At 36.2% G+C, this 26,043-nt stretch overlaps 1 long non-coding RNA gene across 2 annotated transcripts; it reads right to left on the minus strand.

The window, feature by feature from the left end:
* Positions 1-9,896: 9,896 nt before the first annotated feature.
* On the minus strand, positions 9,897-24,601 carry LOC139131788 (uncharacterized). 2 transcript variants are annotated; one of them, XR_011552191.1, is made up of 4 exons: positions 24,481-24,601; positions 18,831-18,935; positions 16,393-16,451; positions 9,897-14,087 (listed from the first exon to the last, which is right to left on the minus strand). It is a non-coding gene; the product is annotated as an uncharacterized lncRNA (long non-coding RNA). The 2 variants fall into 2 exon arrangements; XR_011552190.1 differs by lacking the exon at positions 24,481-24,601 and adding an exon at positions 20,195-20,308.
* Between the last annotated feature and the right edge of the window lie 1,442 nt (positions 24,602-26,043).

Below are 26,043 nucleotides of genomic sequence, written 5' to 3' on the forward strand. Positions count from 1 at the left end.
CAGTTGTATTCAGTCTATTTATGTGATCTGTCATTTGTATGTGTGTGTACGTATGTGTATTTTGAATATTTGACATGAGGAAGTACCCTGATGGTGTACGTTAAATATGATTGTTGAATAACATAAATTGTATACACCAAAGAGGATTTAATCTCTATGAGGCCACAACCAATAGAGTACATCAGTTTTTAGCACCCGTTCACAGGGGCTAATGATTTACCAAAGTCTGTCTCTGTCTGACTCTGTCTATCTCTATGTCATTGATATCTCAAGAATGGCTTATCGGATCGATCAAATTTAGTTGCAAGGTACTGTTTGAAATTACAAGAACTGATTAGAGTTAAGCAGGTGTGGCTTGTATATTAAATAAGAAATCAACGATAAAATTTTTTCCTGTAATGGTTTTATATGGAGACATTAATGACAGTGTTAGCATATATGTAGACATAATGCACCAAATTTTATTAAACTTTCTGCTTATGACAATGTTACAGTGGTACTGTGAGTGTCATTTAAATACCTTCTCATTTGCGTATTAATGAACTTTTGTTATCAGTGATATAACTAAAAAATTAAAGCACCAAATTTGATGACACCTGCTTCAGACATTGACCTGACAGATATGTGATGTGTTATAAAGCATCTGGTAATGTAAAGTTATTCAATGCTTTTTTGGATTTGCATATTTAATGAACATATGTCATTTGTGATATAATCCACTGCACTGAATTTGTGACACCTACTGCATTTATTGATCTGAAAGATATCTGATAGGACTTGAGCATTGTCAAGTTACCTGTTACAGAAAATGATCGGATAGTTGTCTGACTGCCATGAAGCATTTAGCAGTATAAACATTATAAATTGCTCATTTGCATATCTTACAAACTCAGTGATTTTCAGCGACTTACTTCAAACTTGATGAAACCTGCTACAGACATTGATTTTGCAGATATCTGACTATACTGGTAAGCAGTAGGATCAAGTAAATTAATGCAGTGTATAATTATTTTGCAATCTCTCTTTATTCTGTCATTGTTCTGATGAGATATCTCTTCAGCCAAGCCGTGTATGGTGATATGTCACCAGTGGCAACTATTTTTGTATAAATAGTGACAATATAACACATAACATATTGTTTAACCCATTCGGGCCTGACTTTCTTGTAACTTAAAAGAGCTACCCCTATATATAGGGGTTTAGGCCTGAAATTAAACGATTGCATATTCGATTCACATCTGGTTATTGTTAGAATTGAATTTCAAGCTTGATTCATTTCTCAACAGTAATAATTGTCATTACAATTGCACAGATTATGTTCACAAGCAGAACAGTGAGAAGTTTTTGTTTTGTAGTTTTTACAAAGGCCAACGAGTAGACCTAAATTTACAAGATGTTAGCTTGTCTGAATGGTAAATATATTTATTTATGTGATGCATCAAGGTCATCTGATCCCTTGCGTACATAAAGGAACACTTCTTGCAAAAAAGTGTATATTTCAGGAGTGCAATCAATTGCATGCACATATGTCCAGATTTATGCTGCATAAAAATGATAAAAGACAACCTTGTACAACTTGAGTTGATTGATTGATTGATTGATTGATTGACAGACAGCAAATATGCCTACAAGCTCCACTAATCAGAGAACACTCAAACCCATAAAACCAATTTTAGGCGTAGAAAAAAGTGTTTCCACACTCTTCTGACTCATAACTTTTTTCATGTTTGAAAGCAAATCCCTTTAGAGATGGAAAACAAGAGCTTAAAACTACTGACATTTTGGATACTCATTTTTCCTAATTTTCCTAATTTCAATGTGAAGAATAAGGTAGATATATTTTCCATAAATCTAAAGGTATAGAGTACCGTAATGTTTAAATGGTAACGGTACCCTACAGGCGTCTCATGTATAAAATGCCGTACTGTACATTACGGTACCCTATACCTGAAATACAGGTATAGGGTACCGTAATGTTTAAATGGTGACGGTTATACCCTACAGGTGTCTCGTGTATAAAGTGCTGTACTGTATTTAAACATTGCGGTACCCTGTACCTGAAATACAGGTATAGGGTACCGTAATGTTTAAATGGTAACGGTACCCTACAGGCGTCTCGTGTATAAAGTGTGGTACTGTGTTTAAACATTACGGTACCCTATACCTGAAATACAGGTATCGGGTACCGTAATGTTTAAATGGTAATGGTACCCTACAGGCGTCTCGTGTACAAAGTGCCCTACTGTATTTAAACATTACGGTACCCTATACCTGTAATACAGGTATAGGGTACCGTAATGTTTAAATGGTAACGGTACCCTACAGGTGTCTCGTGTATAAAGTGCGGTACTGTGTTTAAACATTACGGTACCCTATACCTGAAATACAGGTATAGGGTACCGTAATGTTTAAATGGTAATGGTACCCTACAGGCGTCTCGTGTACAAAGTGCCCTACTGTATTTAAACATTACGGTACCCATATACCTGAAATACAAGTATAGGTACCGTAATGTTTAAATGGTAACGGTACCCTACAGGCGTCTCGTGTATAAAGTGTGGTACTGTGTTAAACATTACGGTACCCTATATCTGAAATACAGGTATAGGGTACCGTAATGTTTAAATGGTAACGGTACCCTACAGGCGTCTCGTGTATAAAGTGCCGTACTGTATTTAAACATTACGGTACCCTATACCTGAAATACAGGTATAGGGTACCGTAATGTTTAAATGGTAACTGTACCCTACAGGTGTCTCGTGTATAAAGTGACGTACCGTATTTAACCATTACGGTACCCTATACCTGAAATACAGGTATAGGGTACCGTAATGTTTAAATGGTAATGGTACCCTATACACGTCTCGGGTATAAGGTCTTATAGTATTGAAAACATTACGGTACCCTATACCTGAAGGACGCGTAGGGTATAGGGTACCGTCACTATTTAAACATAATGATGTGACACAAAAATTGGTAAAAAAGTTCAGTATTGATGGCATTAATGTTAAATTTATTGTTTTAGAAAAAAATATAAGTTGACAAACTCGTTGTGTCCGAAGATAACAAAAGAAAGTCCTACCTCAACAAAAAAGCAAAATAAATATTACCCAAAATTTACTATCGATCAACATTATTGTAGATCATGAAATGTAGATTTTAATCATGACTCGCACTGTGTCTCAAGGGTTAAAATATTGTGAGAGATTTTACCGAAAATTTCAAATTGAAGTAAACCGCGGAATGAAATGTGTTTGATTACCACTGTGGGAAAATGAACATTTCTTCATTTTGATGAATTACTTGTTACTGAACGCTGGGAAACTCTGTATCAATCACGTAACAGGGTCCAATTTTCAAATGGTGCACAGTATGCTCCAACCAATATTCTCCGTAAAAGAGTACTTAAGAAACTTTAAGTTGTTCGATGTTATATACTTATACTACCATGCAGGAACCCCTATAGAAATATTTAAAAAATTGCCCCGTCAGTAGAAACAGTTTTGTAATTTTGAAAATTTGGAAAAACGCATCGTTTCTTAAATTAATACATTTAATACATAATACATACATCACAGAGAGCGTTGGTTGGGTAAAATAGGTCCTGGCTTGGATTTAGACAAACCTGTTAAAGCGCTTCAAGTTTGGTTTGGATAAAGAAGTAAAAATGTGAGCATCTGGAATGTCATTTTAAAATTGAAAAGTTTGAAAATATTTTGAAATATTGGGGCATAAGGGATTAAATATTTTATGGCTGCGTGCTCATGGTTAATTCATCAGGAATTTCCCAATTGACATACGTTTCGCAGGGGTAGTTGGAATATAATTTTGTCCGGACAATTGCTGTATACAATTTTTCTACAGTAGTTTTAGAACAATGTAGGCCCTAATTCTAATAAACCGTATATGTAATTGAAAAGCGATATAGATTACAACGTTATGAACAAAAAGTGTCTTTTGAAAAACAAACATAAGAAGATGCTATGACACTTGCTCAGGTGTTATTTTGCATGTGTTATTGCTGTGGTTTTTCAGGGTATAGGTATTGATCGAAAGTTTTATTACAGAAAGATTTCATGGACTCGGCGAAATAAGTAAAGGTAAATAGAGATACAAATGGTGCAACAATTCCATTATTTTCATCCGAAAATGGGCAAAACACAAATTTCACTGTACAGGTACATAAATTTCCCATTCAAATAAGCTTGTGTGATTTGAACAACAATCACGAAGAGATCGGGAACATTTATTCCAGGCCCGATTTGCATCTTTGGTAATGTAATAAGCTTATCACCTTGACAGAACAAATGAAGATGAAAATGGAACAATATGTTTCTCTTTAATCGAAATTACCCCTCAAATAATTGAATCTGAGAGAAGTACTTTGTGAGAAACAGAACTGGTCAATTTATTTCATGAGTATGAAACAGTCTTAGAATTCTGGTATAGTTTGTCATCATCTAGCTACTGAAGATGGATCTTTGGGAATTTCCCATAGCCATGAGGAAAGGTGTTCTTTGTGGTGAAAATAATTCGTTATTATTGAACTTTCTTCTTGTTAAAGCCAGGCCACGGGTATAAAACGAAAGCAGCAAACATGCACGTGTTTTTTCAATCTAATTTCAATAGGAAATGTGAACAGGGTCGGAAATTAAGAGCCCATATGAAAAGCACGCAAAGCACTAAAAAGGAAAATTCCGTGACGTTTTCATGCTTCATGAACCTGGTTACATCCATCGTATGCTGTTTCAGTCGTATGATATATTTTTTGTGGATGTAATCTTACTCCTAGTCCATTTTGGTCTCTGGATGGTGTAAGACTTGCTGAATGTGAAAGTGTGAATTATCTTGGTGTTACATTGTCATCTATCGATACCAATGTTCATATTTTGAATAGGAATCAATGCATGTAAAAGGCATTTTACAGTTGTCAAGGTGCCGGCTCCCGTAATATGGTATTAGTAAATATAATATGCTGCCTATGTATAGAATGTTGATATTAGGCCAGTTCTGACGTGTGGTATTAACTGTGCACAATTTTCTAAACCTTCGCTGAATGAGGTTTAAAAGAAAAAAGCTATTGCTTAAAGCTGGTTTTGGTATGCGAAAAAATTAAGCTTATAGATCAGAAATTCCGTTCTTGAAGGCGTTTAATCTTATGAAAATTGAAAGTCATTGGAGATAAGTTTTCTTGAGTTTTTGAAATTGATTTTTCTCTAATGATATTTTATTTGCATCGTTTGAATATGAATTTTTGGCAAATTTATCGGTCACGCTGATTTATCACATGTTAGTATGATTTGTATGAAACATAACGTTTTACTCTTTCGATACATCTTTGATAAGTAATGTTCAAATTTAGTATTAAAAAGTGTTAAATCTTGTTATGTACTAGATGGATTCACTGACAGTGTTCGTCGACAAGAGATGCACTTAATCGGCACATTCTAAACATGTCGCTATGCCGTTTTAGTCTTGCTCTGCTATGGTTTTGATGTATTTTATCCTGTTTTTTATGTCATATTGCTTATCTCACTCTTCTTTTTGAAGGCTAAATTAATAAATAAGTTAATTAATTAATTAATAACGATGATGATGATGATGATGGGTACCGTAATGTTTAAATACTAACGGTAACCTATAGGCGTCTCTCGTGTATAAAGTGCGGTACTGTATTTAAACATTACGGTACCCTATACCTGAAATACAGGTATAGGGTACCATAATGTTTTAATGGTAAAGGTACCTTATTTAAACATTACGGTACCCTACAGGTGCAGCCAACGGAGCTATTCATCGAAAAAGCTATTCCAGGAGCAATTTTTGAGGGCAGGGGAAATTTTAATTTTGCTAGGGCAGGGGACATGTTTTTAGGTGGTAGGGGAGCAAATTTTAGTTTTTTTGTAGGGCAGGGCGGATATCGGTTGATTTTCCTGGGGACAGGGCTTGGCGAAAAAACTTTTGAGGGGAATTGTTTCCAAGGCAGGGAAAATTGGCAAGTTGTTTTCGCTACAGGGCGAGGGAGCTTCAAAAATTCACAGTGGGGAGGGGAAACAGGCAAAAATAAGTGGGGAGTGGGTAAAAATGAAGTTTGAGTGTGGGAGGGCAAGTCGAAAAATTTTCTGTGGGAGGGCAAATTATGAACAGCTAATTAATTACCCTCTTGACTTAAAATTAGTCAGTTCACATTATTTGTCATGCACAATATATCTCATCATAGTAAGGACCTTTTTAAAAGTGCATTGTTCGTTGGCTGCACCTGACCCTATACCTGAAATACAGGTATAGGGTACCATAATGTTTTAATGGTAAAGGTACCTTATTTAAACATTACGGTACCCTATACCTGAAATACAGGTATAGGGTACCGTAATGTTTAAACACAGTACGGCACTGTATACACGAGAGACGCCTGTAGGGTACCGTTACCATTTAAACATTACGGTACCCTGTACCTGTATTTCAGGTATAGGGTACCGTAATGTTTAAACACTACTTACCGCTCTGTAGGGTACCGTTACCATTTAAACATTACGGTACCTTGTACCTGTATTTCAGGTATAGGGTACCGTAATGTTTAAACACAGTACTGCACTTTATACACGGAGACGCCTGTAGGGTACCGTTACCATTTAAACATTACGGTACCCTATACCTGTATTTCAGGTATAGGGTACCGTAATGTTTAAACACAGTATGGCACTTATACACGATAGACGCCTGTATGGCTACCATTACCATTCAAACATTACGGCACCATATACCTGTCTTTCAGGAATAGGGTACCGTAATGTTTAAATACAGTACGGCACTTTATACACGAGACGCCTGTAGGGTACCGTTACCATTTAAACATTACGGTACCCTATACCTGTATTTCAGGTATAGGGTACCGTAATGTTTAAACTTTATACAGGAGACACCTGTAGGGTACAGTTACCATTTAAACATTACGGTACCCTGTACCTGTATTTCAGGTATAGGGTACCGTAATGTTTAAACACAGTACCGCACTTTATACACGATAGACGCCTGTAGGGTACCGTTAACATTTAAACATTACGGTACCCTATACCTGTATTTCAGGTATAGGGTACCGTAATGTTTAAACACAGTACCGCACTTTATACACGAGACGCCTGTAGGGTACCGTTACCATCAAAGTGCTGTATTGTCTTTAAACATTACGGTACCCTGTACCTGAAATACAGGTATTAGCCTATAGGGTACCGTAATGATTAAATGGCAATAGTACTCTATAGCGTCTCTCGTGTATAAAGTGCCGTACTGTGTTTAATCATTACGGTACCCTATACCTGTATTTCAGGTATAGGGTACCGTAATGTTTAAATAAGGTACAGTTACCATTTAAACATTACGGTACCCTATACCTGTCTTTCAGGTATAGGGTACCGTAATGTTTAAACACAGTACCACACTTTATACACGAGACGCCTGTAGGGTACCGTTACCATCATTCCTGTATAAAGTGCTGTATTATATTGTCTTTAAACATTACGGTACCCTGTACCTGAAATACAGGTAAGCCTATAGGGTACCGTAATGATTAAATGGCAATAGTACTCTATAGCGTCTCTCGTGTATAAAGTGCCGTACTGTGTTTAATCATTATGGCACCCTATACCTGAGACACGTATAGTGTACCGTCACTATTTAAACACTATGGTACTTCCATATTTTTATTCCTAGAGTAGTTCATTTTCTTACTTTTATCTTGCAATTTTTTTTATCTCCTAGTGTTTTGCAGCTTTTATCACGCAATTGGTTTTTTTATCTCTTTCAGTTTTAATGTTGTGTAAAGCGCATTGAGATTTTTTAAAAATGTAATGCACTCTATAAGAGATAATAGTGATAATAATCATCATCATTTTTATTATACCTGATAAATTAGAAACATGTTTAATGTGAAACTATAGCTAAGAGCTGGCCAAAATAGTGGCATTCCAAAAGCGGGCATGAATATCATATTTACCATTATCATTATGGTTGTTTGAGTTAGCAAACAAAAGGTTTGGTGTTGCTTGGCAAGCGTTTTCGGGCCAAAAGTATTACTTTTTCCAAATTACTTTGAAAATACAGTTGATTGCTGTTGAAAATTGATTGTTAAGTTGCATTTCTCACAAGCAACCTAGCAGCCGATATAGCTCCGCTGTGTTTATGTAGAGAATAACTATTTTTTACCCATGTTGATGAAGAAGGTGGAAATCTTTGATAGCTCAATGCAGATGTCAGAAAAAGTGGCTAAAATAAGCTGCAAAAATACGCAATTGAAGATTTCATCATACTTTGAATATATCATAACCGGATCATCCCTAGGAACATGTCGACCAAAGCTATCTGATGAGTAGTTATTTGAGAATAAAATTTTCTGACCAAAAATGGCAACAATTACCCCAAGAATAAAAATTGCAGATTTCATCATAATTTCAAGAGATCAAATTTAGTTCATAACTTCATCTATAGAAACCTGCATACCAAATTTCAAAGCTGTTAGACCAGTACGTTTTTTGAGAAACACATTATTTGACCAAAAATGGGAAAAATTGCCCAAAAAATTCAAAATTGTAGATTTCATCATTATTTCAATAAATATCATTTAATTCATCTATAGAAACCTGTATACCAAATTTCAAAGCTATCAGATGAGTAGTTTTGGAAATACACGTTTTGACCAAAAATGGCAAAAATTGCCCCAAAATACAAAATTACAGATTTCATCAGAATTTCAATATATATTACTTAGCTCATCTGTAGAAACCTGTATACCAAATTTCAAAGCTATCAGACCAGTACTTTTTTGACCAAAAATGGCAAAAATTGCCCCAAAATTACAAAATTGCAGATTTCATCATTATTTCAACAAATATCATTAAAGTGATCTGTAGAAACCTGTATACCAAATTGCAAAGCTATCAGATGAGTAGTTTTGGAAATACACATTTTTTGACCAAAAATGGCAAAAATTGCCCCCAAAATACAAAATTGCAGATTTCATCATAATTTCAATAAATATCATGTAGTTTATATGTAGGAACCTGTTTACCAAATTTCAAAGCTATCTGACAGGTAGTTTTGAAGAAGAAGATTTTTAAAGATTTTTTTACCCAAAATGACAAAAAATGCCTTAAAAATACAAATATGCAAATTTCACCACGATTTGAACAAATCTGACTGAAATCACCCTAAGTAAACTGCATATCAAATTTCAAAGCAATCTGACAAGCGGTTTCAGAGAAGATTTTTTTACCAAAAGCACCAAAAATTGCCCCAAAAATACAAATATGCAAATTTCACCACGATTTGAACAAACTTAAGTGTGGTCACCCCAAGTGAACTGCATATAAAATTTCAAAGCAATTGGACTTGCGGTTTCAGAGGAGAGGCAATTGTTGACGAACGAGGACGACGGATGACGACAGAGACGGAAAATCAACCTATTTGATAAGCTCCGCATCGCTGACAGCGGAGCTAAAAACATCATATTCACTTTATCATGACAAGTTTTAATGGAAGTATTTAATTGAACATGAAAATTTAAGTCTTTCTATTTAATATGCCATTAATCACTACTGTAAACATTTTAAGAAGGGTATTCTGGTTGAGCTAGCACAAAAGTTGGGTTCATTTCAGTTTGGTATTTTTCCACGGTAACAATTTCAGAAAGTATATTTTCACACTGAACATCCATAAATTGATCACCTGAAAAAATTGATCTTGTGTCTTTAATCATAGTGCACAAAATGATGTTCATGTCCATGTCATATTTTCATGGTACTAATTTGTTCTGAAATTTGGCCAGTTGTGGTAGTATTAGTAGCAGTAATTGAGTACCGGTAGTAGTAGGTATTAATAATAATAATAATAATAATAATAATAATAATAATAATTTTATTTACCACAAATGCTGAATAGTACAAAAATCAACAATAGATACATTTCATACACCCTTTCATAAGAAAATGAGACTCAAGAATGCAGCTTTCAATATGTTCATCAACAAATCAGAGCTTGTGATACAAAGATATTGACAAATACATTTTCTGACTATAAAGTTGTCTTTCATGCACTCTCTTCAAAGAAACAGCAGTACTGTTATTAATCATACATTTACATTCTGACTATATTACTGTGCCATGTTGGGAGTTCAACAGGGAATACGTTCTCCATTTCCTCCGCAACGTATAATTGGGTAAATTGGAGAACATTGCAAGGAAATCACTTGGTTGATATTACTGTCTTGCTTGGCTCAGTCTGAGTGCTGTAATCATGTTGACTACAGAATAGATCAACAAAAGTTTAGAAATAAGCAGATCATATTGAGGCTATGTAAAATATTATGTGCCAATCAAACAATTTTTAATACTATTCAATTTACAGAATTCATGTGTCTTCCATAGAAAAACAAATGTTTCAAAATGCTAACCCAAGAATTTTCATATGTGTTAAATTTTGTTATACTAGTAGAGCAATTTTTTCAACTTTACAATGAAGACCTTTTCTAATCATTACGTTTACAATCGTTAACTTTTCAAGTAGATGGAATTTGGTGATAGGATGACACCTGATGGGATTTTTTAATTAATGCTATGAGTACTATCATTCGAATGTAAACAGCACTTAAATTAGTTACAGATAGTAAAATGCCTTCCACTGTGGGGGTAATTACAACATTTGGAAATATCCGGGATCCAAATTTCTCATCAGTTCTTGTGTTTTACATGGAAATATTGCAAAAATTGATCCGCAATGAAAAAATTACCTCAGGTTTGATTTCTGGAACAAACTTTACTACAAATCAGTACCAAATATGACAAAACTATGTTCACAGCTTTCAAAACTGTCTCATAACATATCCTGGGCTGGTGTAGGTCATTCAAGGTCACAAACTGAGAAAGTTACCTAAAATATAAAAATTTTGGGGCTTCCCAACGTTTTGAACAGAAAATTTATCTAATCACATCCCTCGGGGCTTTTGTACTAAATTAAAAAGCTATCAGACAAAGTAATTTTGAGAACAAGTTTTCTTGACCAAACATGACAAAATTGTCTTAAAATACAAATTTGCATATTTCAGGACAACTTTCACAATCCACATATTGTCATCCCTGGACATCTGTACACCAAATACAAAAATTTCTGTCCATGGGCTTTAAAAAGAATACTTTTTTATGATTTTTTGACCAAAATGACAAAAATTGCCCCAAAACAGTAATTTTTCCAATTTTATCATAATTTGAACAAATTAGAAGGGTTACACCCTTGAAAACATCCAACCCAAATTTGAGAGAAACTGGGCTGGCGATTACAGAGAAGAAGAATTTTTACTTAAAATGAGAAAAATAACCAAAAAATACCGCAATTATACGGTGTCGCTCAAATTTGATCAGAATTGGTACATACCAAGGATCAACAATAAGTGTTATTTCTATCTGTTCAGTGCAGGAAAATTATACGTTGATGTTATGACAATTTCTGCACAGTACAACCAGAAAAACAACAAGAAATATTTAAACCAGAAAATTAAGAATGACAAAAGTAAATAAGGTCTGAAACTTTAGGTACTGAAGGTCAACTTTAGCAACATGCATAGCAGAGAATCTTTCTACCATGGATGTACAAAAATAGACATCCATATGGTTTCAGCAGATCTGTTAATATGTCACAGTTCATAAACATTGACAGGAAATGATCAATTAGCTGTTTCAGTTACTGCTACCACTCCCAAACATAATAGGTACCCTGCATACAAATAGGTTAAAGGTCAAAATCCTCTTATTCAGATGTGTGGGCTGATTCAGTTCACTGCCACCACTCCTGCACACTTGCAGTATTTCCCTTTTTCTTACCTCATTTGCACATTTTTGACACTGATGTGTTCATTTGAACAAATTCACATCTCAACCCCTACATCTACCTGTACACCAAATACTGAGACGGTAGCTTTGGCGGTATGGGAGCCTTTGTGTGTGACGGACATACATCCGCACATACCCACAAATATACAGACATACAGACATGCAAATCAGATGCAAATGACTGATTCAGCTTATACGATAACCTCACATTGGTATACCAAATGTGAGCTAAAAATTAAGCAAAAATACAAACTTCAAGATATCTTCAAGGTATACATAAGACGGTATAAAGTCTACCTAAGGTATTTGCATACTAGTTTTCAAAGCAATCAAACCAGCATTTTGACCATTTTCACATTTTTTAAAGCTCATTTGCATAATTTGGGCACTGCAACTTCATTTGAACAAAATCCCATCTACAGCCAAGGCTGCATCCACAGAACAAATACCGCACTAAAAAGAGCAGTGGTGCGTGAGTTTTGAAGTTGAAGGACATACTGTACGTCAATCTCCACACAGAGATTTTAAAGAGCAACGGGGAAGCAGTGCTGCGTGGATAATTTGAACCAAACTACAGGGTTTCAGAGTAGTTGACCACGCGCCCCCACCAATCTCTGCTGCAGGCAAATTTGAATATTCTAAACTTGGACTTCTTTCAGTCCCGGGCGTGCCCAACTGGCTCAACAGACTTTGCGGAAATAGCAGATTTTGATAGGAGCTATCTAGCTAGAGATTGCAATTTCTGTACACTCGTAAAATTGATACATTATACACTAGTAAATATAATAAATATTCTGCTAAAACTTTGAAAATTGCGTCTGCAAAGCAGACAGCCGTTGGGGCATATATTTTGAATCATCAATTCACATCCATGTAACCTAGAGCAAGGTCTATGTTTTGCAAGTTTTCACGGAATAGACTATCGATATTGAAAACCAGTGTGTTATTCATTTTTTTTTTGTTCCAAGTATTAAATATAAAAAAGACAAAAAATGTATATCATAGAAAACGCGCAATACCCAAAGAGTTGGTGAAATCCGTCACCTGTGGCAGAGATTAGTGTAGATACTGCTGAGACTCCCTAGCTATGTTTTAATTTTCCACGCCGCAACAATCTCTGTAAAGAGACTGTACATACGACATACATAAATACATACATACAGATGCCACCGACTTCAGCTTATATGATACTTTCACATTGTTATAACAAATTGTGAGCTAAAAATGCAGATGAGCATTAAATAAGTAAGCCACACTCACCAACTTTAAAGCATAATATCCTATGACTTGACAGAGTATCTGTAATTTTATTATTATAACCCCAGTGCTGCTAACTTCTGATGATAATTTCATCATTTTTATTTTGAATGTGAACAATAATTCCTTGTTCTCCTCCCAAAAAAACGTTGATATACACAGTATCCAGCTTGAAAACTCAGCCCCTATGTTTGTAAAATGCATTGTTATTGTTGAAAACTGACTTCTGGTCCGGACTAGAATTCAAATGTGAACAATATTCATGCATTTTACACATATAGACGCTAAGTTGACAAGCTAAATAGTGGGTGTTTCAACATTCTTTGGGGAGTAGAATAAGAAGTTGCAATTGATTTATAAGATAAAAATAATGAAAAAACCATCCGAAGTTAGCAGCACTGGGGCTTTAAGTTTGCTTGATTATGTTTTGTGCTAATGTTTACCTACAGAAAATCATTAAATATGGTAATGGTAGATGAAAGATGCACTGCAATATGACATTTTGTTGAAATTTATTTACAAGCCAAGCTAACAAACTTTAATCAGATGTATATCTACATGAAATACCATGTACTAAATGTATGATTTGGACAAAGAGGTTTTTAAGTTATCAGTGCTCAAATCTATCTACAGTCACTGGGCACCAGACATAGACACAGTGGCAATACAGGGCATCACACAGCCTGAAGGCACTCTGGTGTCCAATTACAGTGACACTAAAGACTTTAAGTCTTCCAAGAATACATTGACATTCATCATATTTGCCTTTGATTTTGACTTCTGGTTTTGATTCCACATGAATAATTTACAATGTTCTTGAAAGTTATGCATATTCATGAAGGACAACTGTGACTTTAGTTTACTAAGGCTGAAGTTGTGCTCCTCAGCACCCTGGCTGTTTAGTTTGTCCATTTGGCTGTAAGCAGACGGATTATGCATGGCCTTCTCAGCACACTGGAAAGAAAAAAAAATTATTTAGTTTGACATTTCTATAACTCAAAATTTAAATTCAAACTCATTATGACCAAATTGTGCCATCGTTTCAATCTGCCTGACTGACAACACAACAGAAGTAACATTTATCAAGCTTTGTACAGTGAATTGTTACTGATGTGAATCAACAAAAAAGCCGGATAATATTGATGTACATGTGGTAGGTATGTCAATTCAAGGCATGTAAAAGTAGAACAAACTTAGAGGATGTGTCAGGACTCTTTTTCAGAAACAGTAAATTTTTGAAATTTTGATAAGGTAGTGATGGCTAGATTGAAATAGCCATACAGTGCTTGTGAGAGGTTATGTTAGTGTGTTAGGTTCCCGACTACCTATTTTCGGACTTGAATTTGGACATCAAAATGTGATTTTGACCTAGGTATTATATATCACCCACCAGCTGCTTTTGTGAATTTACTATATTATTAATAACATTTAAATGAGATCATTTATGTTCGAGATTTAAGTGAAAAACACTGAATTTTTGCCAAACTGATTTAAAAAAGTATTAGTCACAACAGACAAGGTCAACTGCTTCAGTAAGCAAGGGTAATTGAGCTTCCGGATACCGTCTAAAATAACATGTCTCAGATTTTTGAATAGGGCTTTACTTTTTTCACAATTGTTTGTCAAAGTCTAACAGCTGAATATGTTCACCATGAAGCTTAATGATGTGGCGATAACTTGACTTTCAAAAAAGTTACAGAAAAACTGAGAAATGTTTTTGTTGACAATCAGCTGTGAAAATTTAATGGAGTTCAGCACCTGCACGTTGTCAGCCGTTTGGAGGGACGGCAGAAATGTTGTAAAGTGTGCAGCAGAGAGGGTAAGACCACTGCCAGCGGACGACTGTCTGAGACGTCCAAAGGATGTAGTCTGTGCGGGGTTCATCTTCACGAGGGCGATTGTTTTGCAGCATTTCATCATCAGATGGTGCTGCGAGGTAAGAGGAGTGTTGGAGTGCAGACCTCTGCTCACACATCCCAGACAACACATGGACCGGGATAGCTTCTCCCTACAGTGGTGCTCTTCTTGACTGTATTCTTACGATTTAACACAGACCATGATCAAATTTCGAGCATGTTTATGCCGTTTGTTTGTGCTTTACGATCCGCTGATTGTAAATTGAAACACGGATTATTTTGTACCACATAAATTACAATTCCCCCGATTGTAATTTTTGTAACACGGACCTGGCACTCGGACGTCGAGACAGACTCAAAGATTTATTGTTTGGCATATTTGTACATTATTCCCGAATAAACTACTCTACCATGACTGCATATTTTTGTTCGTTTCATTTGTACCCCGGTTTCATTTTGGGCAGATCCGTAAGGACGCTATAGTAATGGATGAACATGCGTCGTATCACGTGGGAGGGGCACAGCCCAACGGAGGCTGTGCTTGTGCAACGCAGATGTTCTACCAACCATCTGTTGTATGGGTAGTAAATACAGCAATTGTACTACGCAGAGCTAAGATGGTACAAAACTGCACCTTACTAACAACTGCACAACTAACCTGTTAGGAAACACTAACACTAACAAGCTAACTGTGCACTGAACTAGCCAAACTACGTACACTCTTTCCTTCAATGGCAAAGCTAAGTCGTTGACACCATGTCAAAACTGACTGCAGTGTGCGACTCTGCTAAGTCATTAAAAGTACGTGGCCAAGTGACACAACCCAGGGGGAACAGGACAGGTTTGAGGGTGCTGCTGCACCCATAGCACTAACCCCTGGGTCTTCTACTAACCCATGAGTGAGGTGATGTTTCCGCAGTGTGGACGTGCGTGATGGCGAATGGGCTTTACTTCTGCAAAAGTAAGCTAGAAACGGCAATAAAAGTACCGGTACACGTCCCCCAGGGCAAACAACGCCAAAGACCTCATTATTTTCACAACCCCATGAGGGTGCCCCTCTATACGGGCATTCAAAAATTTTGGAAGTCGAACACATATATGGTCGGTAATCATACCCCAAAAATGCGGTATTTTCCCGCCAAATGCCTAGCAGGAAAGCGTGCAGGAGAGCCAATCTTCTGTAGACAAGGAAAAGGGGGCCGGTTTTGAACGACTTGGCAGGATAATGGACAGGGAGGCTTGGCAGGAAAAGGGTTAAAGTGTCTTGTCCTCATTTCAATTTCAAAGGCAATGAGTTAATGCATGTACATGATTGTGGTAGCCAACTCTACCAGAAAATATGAATTTCAATCCCTGCTCAAGGTATCCATACCTAACTTTACCCAACTTTAATGTTAACTTACCCTGACTTCATCACCATCACCTGAACAGTCTACCTGTACACTGTGGACATAGGTATGCTCTGTAAAAATGTAGGAGGAAAAGCTACTTTCAGTTGCATAAATAAAGAAAGCCTTCCATTAAACTATAATGTCTTTAAGCAGGAAATTTCTATCTTAAATGTTTTTGCAAATTATGCAAAGGAATCAATTAATCTAGTAAAAGTGGCGTTATGGGTCACCACAACAAGAGCTTGGCAAAGAGTGTTATTCTTAGAACTTCTTGACAAGCTCATACCATAAAGCCTTAACTTTGTAAGGGGCAGCGTCAAAAGTTGGATGTCAGATAAATAACTAAATCCTTTTAATTTGGAGAGGGGAGGGGTTGTTTTGACCCCAAAAAGTTTCTATCTGACAAATCGATTTGAGGTCTTACCTCTGAAAGGAGAAACCTGGGCTTTATTTGCATTGTTCTTGTTCAATCATCGATAAACTTCAAATTGTTGTTAATATTGTTGTATTTTCATTGGATAAAACACAAAATTAAAATGTGTTCTCAGTGTTAATGAAGTATTATTTTAGTCGTTTTTTATTTCACTCCATAATGGACTGGTCCTTGGCTTCGCTTTATATAGAAAGAGCCTGCCAATAGATCAATATAAGTCGATTAAGTTTCTAGGGGGGGTGGGGGTGGGGTTGGGGGAAAACTAAGGGAATTAAGTTGTTTATCCTACATTGAACTTTTGACGTCGCCCCTAAGAAGAGCAATACTTACAGATTTTTCTTTTTTTTCCTTTATTTTGCTTTCTAATGCAAAGGCTTCAGTGCAACACTTTTAATACAATTCTATTTGTTAAACACTGCTAAATTTGCCTTCTCAAAATTGTGTCAACCACAATAGATGATTGTATATAGCCAAAACCTACTTCACTAAATGTGAAAATTGAAACATGAAAACTGAAATTGAATGTTGAAATTTCAAATCATTATTTTTAAAAAAATGTTATAGTGTAAAAATTGTAATGCAAATTCAACAGTTTTGACCACGTAAAAAAATAAGCAGGAAATATTGTTAAAAACACACCATGTAACAGATAAAAGAACACAACTACAAAATGTAAGTCAGTGAGTGTTGTGCATTGGACAGGCAAAATCCAGCTTTAGTATTGCATGAGGGCAGCAATTTTACGAGTGAAGCATCTTTATTATTTAACCTGTTCAAACTTGTGCACATACGGTAGTCAAAATTAGTGACTATTGATACTTCTACACAATGTTCTTCATTAGAATATTAACATGAATGAACTTGGTTTGAAAAACTTGGTTTGAAAAAAATAAGGAAATAATGCAAAGCAAGCCACCTAGCAGCAGATAGAGCAGCTGTGATATTAAACATACTGACGCAAGGCAACTGTGCAAATAAATTTGTACAGAAATATAAAACAAGCAGTTGGACGAATGTTTTCAAGAATTTCACACAAAAACAGCAAAAATTGCACTAAAACTACACTTATACAACTTTCACCATGATTTAAAGAAATCTTAACCAGGTCAAACTTAAGGTACTACATAGCAAACTTCAAAGAAATTTTACTGGCAAGACAGACAAGAATTTTTATTAAAAAAAGCAAAAATTGCCCCAAAAACATGTGCAAATTTCACCATTCCCAGGGGAAATTTACCCACTTTACTGATAAGAACCTGTGCATGCTAACTTTCATAACAGTCAAACCAAACAATTTTCTGAACAAAATGGTGAAAATTGGCCAAAAATACAAATATGTAATTTTCAAACATTTTTTACAAATCTGTTTTAGGTCATCACAAGATATGAGAACACAAAATTTAAAATCAATCAAACAAGCTTTTTGGGAGAAATAGAATTTCTGACAAAAAATGGCAAAAATGCACCAACAACATAAATATGCATATTTCAAGAGGACTTTTACACATCTGACAAAGGTCACTTGAGAACATGCATCAAAATTCTCAGGGCAATCAGACCAGTACTTTCAGAGACGATAGCTTTTTGACCAAACGTGGCAAAGTTGTCCAAAAATACAAATATGCAAATATTGTACAATTTGTAACTGTCTGACTCAGGTTGCCCCCACACCAAATTTCACAGCTAGTACCGGTAGTAGCAGAGAAATAGGCCTCTTCCTGCAAATGTTGACAGAGATGACATGTTAAATTCTGTGTTGTTGCCAGTGGCTCCTTCGGAAAATATTAATGGATGGCTAGACAGACAGAAAATCCATCTGTATGTGGTAAGTGGAATTACTAGTAAAAACAGTACTTCTTAATAGAAAATCTGAGCTAACTATAAGTCTGGTATGTTCCAAAATTAACCCTTATGGATTTTATAACAAAGAATGCCTTACTCCTGATGAAATAATGATGTTGCTTTGAAATAAATGCTGTATAATTTTATGTCTTTCAGTCAACATAAGCATTCCTACCTTCAAAGTATGATGCTCATGACACATTCACAATACTATCTATTTCTTCAGCGATACTTCTGGTCACTTGACAGTGAATGCAATCAGGGTATTTCAGTAAGAAGTCTGTTGGCCAAAAAATACAACATGCTGTACATGTATGTCATATCTCATTCATGTTTTTAAGTTAATGTGAGGTGAGTACATGAACTCATATCAAACAAAGTTAGCTTTATAAACCTTGGTTGAAAATCTCTTCAAGTGTTTTGTAAGAAGAACATGTCAAAAGTTCTATCAAGTTGGTGCAGTGCTCTTTGGATATTCTTTGTATAGTCAATTTCAAAAAATAGTCAAACAAAGCAGACTGCCATTTATCTAAAAATACTGCAATTATACGGTGTCGCTCAAATTTGATCAGAATTGGTACATACCAAAGATCAACAATAAGTGTTATTTCTATCTGTTCAGTGCAGGAAAATTATGCATTGATTTTATGACAATTTCTGCACAGTACAACCAGAAAAACAACAAGAAATACAACCAGAAAAACAACAAGAAATATTTAAACCAGAAAATTAAGAATGACAAAAGTAAATAAGGTCTGAAACTTTAGGTATTGAAGGTCAACTTTAGCAACATGCATAGCAGGAGAATCTTGCTACCATGGATGTACAAAAATAGACATCCATATGGTTTCAGCAGATCTGTTAATATGTCACAGTTCATAAACAATGACAGGAAATGACAAATTAGCTGTTTCAGTTACTGCTATCACTCCCAAACATAATAGGTACCCTGCATACAAATACATTAAAGGTCAAAATCCTCTTATCCAGATGTGTGGGCTGATTCAGTTCACTGCCACCACTCCTGCACACTTGCAGTATTTCCAATTTTCTTACCTCATTTGCACATTTTTCACACTGATGTGTTAATTTGAACAAATTCACATCTCAACCCCTACATCTACCTGTACACCAAATACTGAGATGGTAGCTTTGGCGGTATGGGAGCCTTTGTGTGTGACGGACATACATCCGCACATACCCACAAATATACAGACACAGACGCCACTCAGACTCATCATATAAGCTCTTTTTGGTATTTATATATAAAACCAAATATGAGCTAAAAACTGCTAAATATTCTGCATTATCACATGAATGTATAATCAACATCTGTAGAAAGTCTAATCAAATGGGACAATAATTTCAAACAGACAAAAGAATGAGAAGTTGTATACTTACAAATAGAGCTTTAAAAAGTAAATTGACTTAAAGAATGCAAATCTGATGTGCACTGTGATGACAGCAAAATGTTTTACATTATACCAGGTTCAAATTTTCATCTATTCTACATCTGTAACATAAGACATATTCACTAACCTGTCGATACTTCAGACAGAAAAGTATGTAAAGACTGCATAAACTTATATCTTTTGATGTCACATAAATGGTAGTACAGCCACACGTTGACATCTGTGAACTTATATACTGCTCTCCTTCCATGAAAACAATTTATTCACCTGTAATTAAATCAGCAACCACACAATTAATAACAAAAGCATGTCATGAGGTACACAAGTTAATAGTCCTTAGATCAGAAATAGACTATTGACCTAGTTGTTCTTCTCATATTGTCAAGAAATTACTCACATGTTTAACAATAAGTAAGTACAAAGTAAATGCTCTAGGTACCCTGCCCACTGTATGGTGCCTCCCCTGGTTCTTGCTTCATAGAAAAGATTTGCCAAACTAGGAAAGGTACACAAATGTATTTAGTCCACCATAGTGTTATAGAATTGTTATTTCTTTAAATAAGACATTGCCAGCTACCCAGTTGATATGATTTGTCCATCAAATCTCATGTTTGATCACAGGTCATCCATATTGTGATGGTACATCACATTTTACAGTCTCTTCACCTGGTTCATGCCCAGCAATTACAAATGATTTACACTTGGCTCACCAGTTATTGGAACACCAAATTAGGTAATTACCCAGCAACTTGGCTGAGTACTTGCTGTTTGACCTGGCGTTTACCTAAACGAGAGTTTAAATTGGTATTTTTTAAAAAAATCCAAGATTGCAGCCAAATCACGTGACTGATCAAAATGCAGTTTGCAGGGTACAATGATGTATAAAATTAATGGTGGTACATACCCATGCCATACCATTATGTATAAGGTACCACCATGTATAAATCAATGGTGGTAGCCTATACGTTGTACCTTATTAGTAGGTACAGTATTCCATCATGTATAAAATTAAAGGTGGTACAATTAACCATGCCATACCAGTAGGTATAGGTACCACCATGTATTAAATCAATGGTGGTACTCTATACCTCACCAGGAGGTATAGGGTACAATCATGTATAAAGTTAATGGTGGTACATACCCCTGCCATACCAGTAGGTATAAGGTACCACCATGTATAAAATCATCAGTGGTACTCTATACCTCACCAGGAGGTATAGGGTACCACCATGTATAAAATTAATTGTGGTATATACCCATGCCATACCATTATGTATAAGGTACCACCGTGTATAAATCCATGGTGGTACTCTATACGTCGTACCTTATTAGTACGTACAGTATTCCACCATGTATAAAATTAATGGGGGACATACCCATACCATACCAGTAGGTATAGGTACCACCATGAATGAAATCATAGTGGTACCCTAGAACTTACTATTACATATAGGGTACCACCATGTATAAAATCAATGGTGGTACTCTATACCTCACCAGAAGCTTATACTATAAGGTACCACCATGTATAAAATTAATGGTGGTACATACCCATGCCATACCATTAGGTATAAGGTACCACCATGTATTAATCAATGGTGGTACCCTATACATCATACCTTATTAGTAGGTACAGTTTCCACCAGGACTAAAATTAATGGTGGTACATATCCATGCCATATCAGTAGGTATAAGGTACCACCATGTATAAAATTAATGGTGGTATAAACCCATGACATACCAGTAGGTATAAGGTACCACCATGTATAAATCAATGGTGGTACCCTATACGTCGTACCTTATTAGTAGGTACAGTATTGCACCATGTACAAAATTAATGGTGGTACATACCAATGCCATAGGCATAGGTACCACAATGTATAAAATCAATGGTGGTACTCTATACCTCACCAGGAGGTATAAGGTACCACAATGTATAAAATTAATGGTGGTATATATCCATGCCATACTATTATGTATAAGGTACCACCATGTATAAATCAATGGTGGTACCCTATACGTCGTACCTTATTAGTAGGTACAGTACTCCCCCACTCCACCATGTATAAAATTAATGGTGGTACATACCCATGCCAAACTAGTACGTATAAGGTACCACCATGTATAAATCAATGGTGGTACCCTATACATCATACCTTATTAGTAGGTACAGTATTCCACCATGTATAAAATTAATGGTGGTACAATTACCCATGCCATACCAGTAGGTATAGGTACCACAATGTATAAAATCAATGGTGGTACTCTATACCTCACCAAGAGGTATAGGGTACCACCATGTATAAAATTAATGGTGGTACTCTATACCTCACCAGGAGGTATAGGGTACCACCATGTAAAAAATTAATGGTGGTACATACCCATGCCGTACCAGTAGGTATAGGTACCACCATGTATAAAATTAATGGTGGTACTATAACCATGCCGTACCAGTAGGTATAGGGTACCACCATGTATAAAATTAATGGTGGTACATACCCATGCCGTACCAGTAGGTATAAGGTACCACCATATATAAATCAATGGTGGTACTCTATACGCATCCTATTAGTAGATACAGTATTCCACCATGTATAAAATTAATGGTGGTATATACCCATGCCATACCAGTAGGTATAAGCTACAACCATGTATAAATCAATGGTGGTACTCTATACCTCGTACCTTAATAGTCTGTACAGTGTTCCATCATGTATAAAATTAATGGTGGTACATACCCATGCCATACCAGTAGGTATAGGTACCACCATGTATAAAATCAATGGTTGTACTCTATACCTCACCAGGAGGTATAAGGTACCACCATGTATAAAATTAATGGTAGTATATATCCATGCCATACCATTAGGTATAGGTACCACCATGTATAAAATCATGGTGGTACCCTATACGTCGTACCTTATTAGTATGTACAGTATTCCACCATGTATAAAATTAATGGTGGTACATACCCATGCCATACCAGTAGGTATAGGTACCAACCATGAATGAAATCATAGTGGTACCCTAGAACTTACTCTTACATATAGGGTACCACCTTTTATAAATCAATGGTGGTACTCTATACCTCACCAGGAGGTATAAGGTACCACTATGTATAAATTAATGGTGGTATATACCCATGCCATACCAGTAGGTATAGGTACCACAATGTATAAAATCAATGGTGGTACTTTATACCTCACCAAGAGGTATAGGGTACCACCATAAATAAAATTAATGGTGGTACATACCCATGCCATACCAGTAGGTATAAGGTACCACCATGTATAAATCAACGGTTGTACCCTATATGTCGTATTCCACCATGTATAAAATTAATGGTGGTATATACCCATGCCATACCAGTAGGTATAAGGTACAACCATGTATAAATCAATTGTGGTACTCTATACCTCACCAGGAGGTATAGGGTACCACCATGAATAAAATTAATGGTGGTACATACCCATGCCATTTCAGTAGGTATAAGGTACCACGTACCATGTATAAATCGACGGTTGTACCCTATACGTCATACATTATAGTATTCCACCATGTATAAAATTAATGGTGTTACATACCCATGCCATACCAGTAGGTATAAGGTACCACCATGTATAAATCAACGAATGTACCCTATATGTCGTACCTTATAGTATTCCACCATGTATAAAATTAATGGCGGTATATACCCATGCCATACCAGTAGGTATAAGGTACAACCATGTATAAATCAATGGTGGTACTCTATACGTCGTACCTTCAGTATTCCATCATGTATAAAATTAATGGTGGTACATACCCATGCCATACCATTAGGTATAGGTACCACCATGTATAAAATCAATGGTGGTACCCTATACGTTGTACCTTAATAGTAGGTACAGTATTCCACCATGTATAAAATTAATGGTGGTACATACCCATGCCATACCAGTAGGTATAGGTACCACCATGTATAAAATCAATGGTGGTACTCTATACCTCACCAGGAGGTATAAGGTACCACCATGGTGGTAAAGACCTGTACGCAGGGCTAGTAACACGGTGTGCCATGTTCTGATACCAATGCCATCGGGGGTGGTACCAGTACCACCTGGAATAACACCTTGAATAAAATCAATGGTGGACCCCATATACTTTACCGATTTGTACAGGGTACTACATCTGTTTCGAAAAGCTTATTAATTGTATTCGTTCTGTTGTCCGATGTAATTTGTAAACAGAGCACGATGAGTAAATCGATAATACTCCGTTGTTTAGGGAAGGTTTAAAATGAAACGTCAGACATTGCTGCGGTCAGACATTGCTGCCTACCACTCCCTTTGCTGGTTGTGTTGGGGGAGTGTCGCAATTTACGTGAGGTGACAACATTACATCTCTTTTATCTTATTGTAAAGTCAAACTGACCTTTTCTGCAATCTCTAGCTTATACTGTCGATGATTTTGGAATGTTCATACACGTTCTGCTAGCTAGCTACCTGATCTCACACCGTACACAACATCGAAGCAATCATATAGTCATACCCAATCTGCAGAAACTACGCGAGGTCAACGCAAGTGGGCGCTCCATTGACCCAAAAAGTACCACGGTACTTACACCGTTTTAGACTGCTATAATACCTCGTCAGCTGGAGAAGGTAAACAAAGCGCACGAAGTTAAGAACTATTGACGGTGTTACAGCAGAACTACCTGAGAAATTTTCTAGAAAGGTAAGGTATTCAACATTTCTCTACATTAACATTCCAAGATAGGGCTGTCATGCTGGTTTAACCGCACTTTTGCCACTGTGTGCAGAAAATGTTTGTCATCTCTCTCGCGACGTTGTCGTCTGCAAATAGTGCGCTAAACAGTCGCTCTTGATTTGTGCTGATACCTACGGAGGGACCGTGTGATACCCTACATCTATAAATGTGTCGTAGAGTTCAATAGACGTATGCATCCATGTGAAGTTGTACGGTCGGCAAATTTCTTTAAACACCCCTGCATTGACGTTGTCGGTGTGTGTATACACATAACATCGGAGATACTCCGCAGGACGATGGCTCTGCGTGGCAGCCTATGGCTGTGTGTTACCGGCGGTATAGGGTCTCCCACCTGGCTATATAACGCCGGTAACACACAGCTCTGCCACGCTGAGCTATATTTCTCTGTGACTCGTGATTGAGTCTGAGTTGATTTTATTATTTATTTAGTTCAATATGTTGATGTGTACATTGTAGATCTAATAATGGCGGTAGACACGAACTCTGTAAGTGAAACCAGTATATCCCTGACAGAAGATGACATACCAGGGGCAGCATTGAATGGAAGGGAGCCAGCAAGGTTAACCAATGACGAGCTGAGATTCTGGTTGAAGTGTAGAGGAGACAAACCCAGGCAGAGTATGACTAAAGCAGAACTTGTGGCAAGGTATTCCAGCAATGCAGTTTCTTGTTCTGTTTTCAATGAAATACAAACTCTGTATGTTGATACACTACTTGTTATTCACATGATGAAGTACAAGTAACTGTTAATTGTCTGCATGTATGTTATCTTGTTATTAAGTTGTATGCAATATTACTGAATTTCAACAACATCAATCTGGTAATCTTCAAGGGAAGGGATCTTGTTTTATTCTTGTTTTCAAAGCCATGATTGAATAGGACTTGTTAGATGATCTACCAAACACACGTACATTTTTATAAAATGGAAACCCATTGTCATGGTGACTAAATCTCAATTTCTTAAGACAAAACAATTCACTAGGTTCCATGTTCAAAGGTATACTAGATGGATTATACTATATTTATATTTTTCAGAGTGCATCACTTTATTGCCAACAAAATAGATACCATTGTTGATCCAGATCCAAATAACATATATACAGAGCTGAAAAGGAGAAGCCTGGGGTTAACAAGAAATAATAAATTAGCAACTACTCAACCATCTACATCTATTCAAAGCTGTTTCCCAGTGACAGGATGGGGCAC

Source organism: Ptychodera flava, chromosome 4 (genome assembly GCF_041260155.1).
Source record: "Ptychodera flava strain L36383 chromosome 4, AS_Pfla_20210202, whole genome shotgun sequence".
Lineage (NCBI taxonomy): Eukaryota > Metazoa > Hemichordata > Enteropneusta > Ptychoderidae > Ptychodera > Ptychodera flava.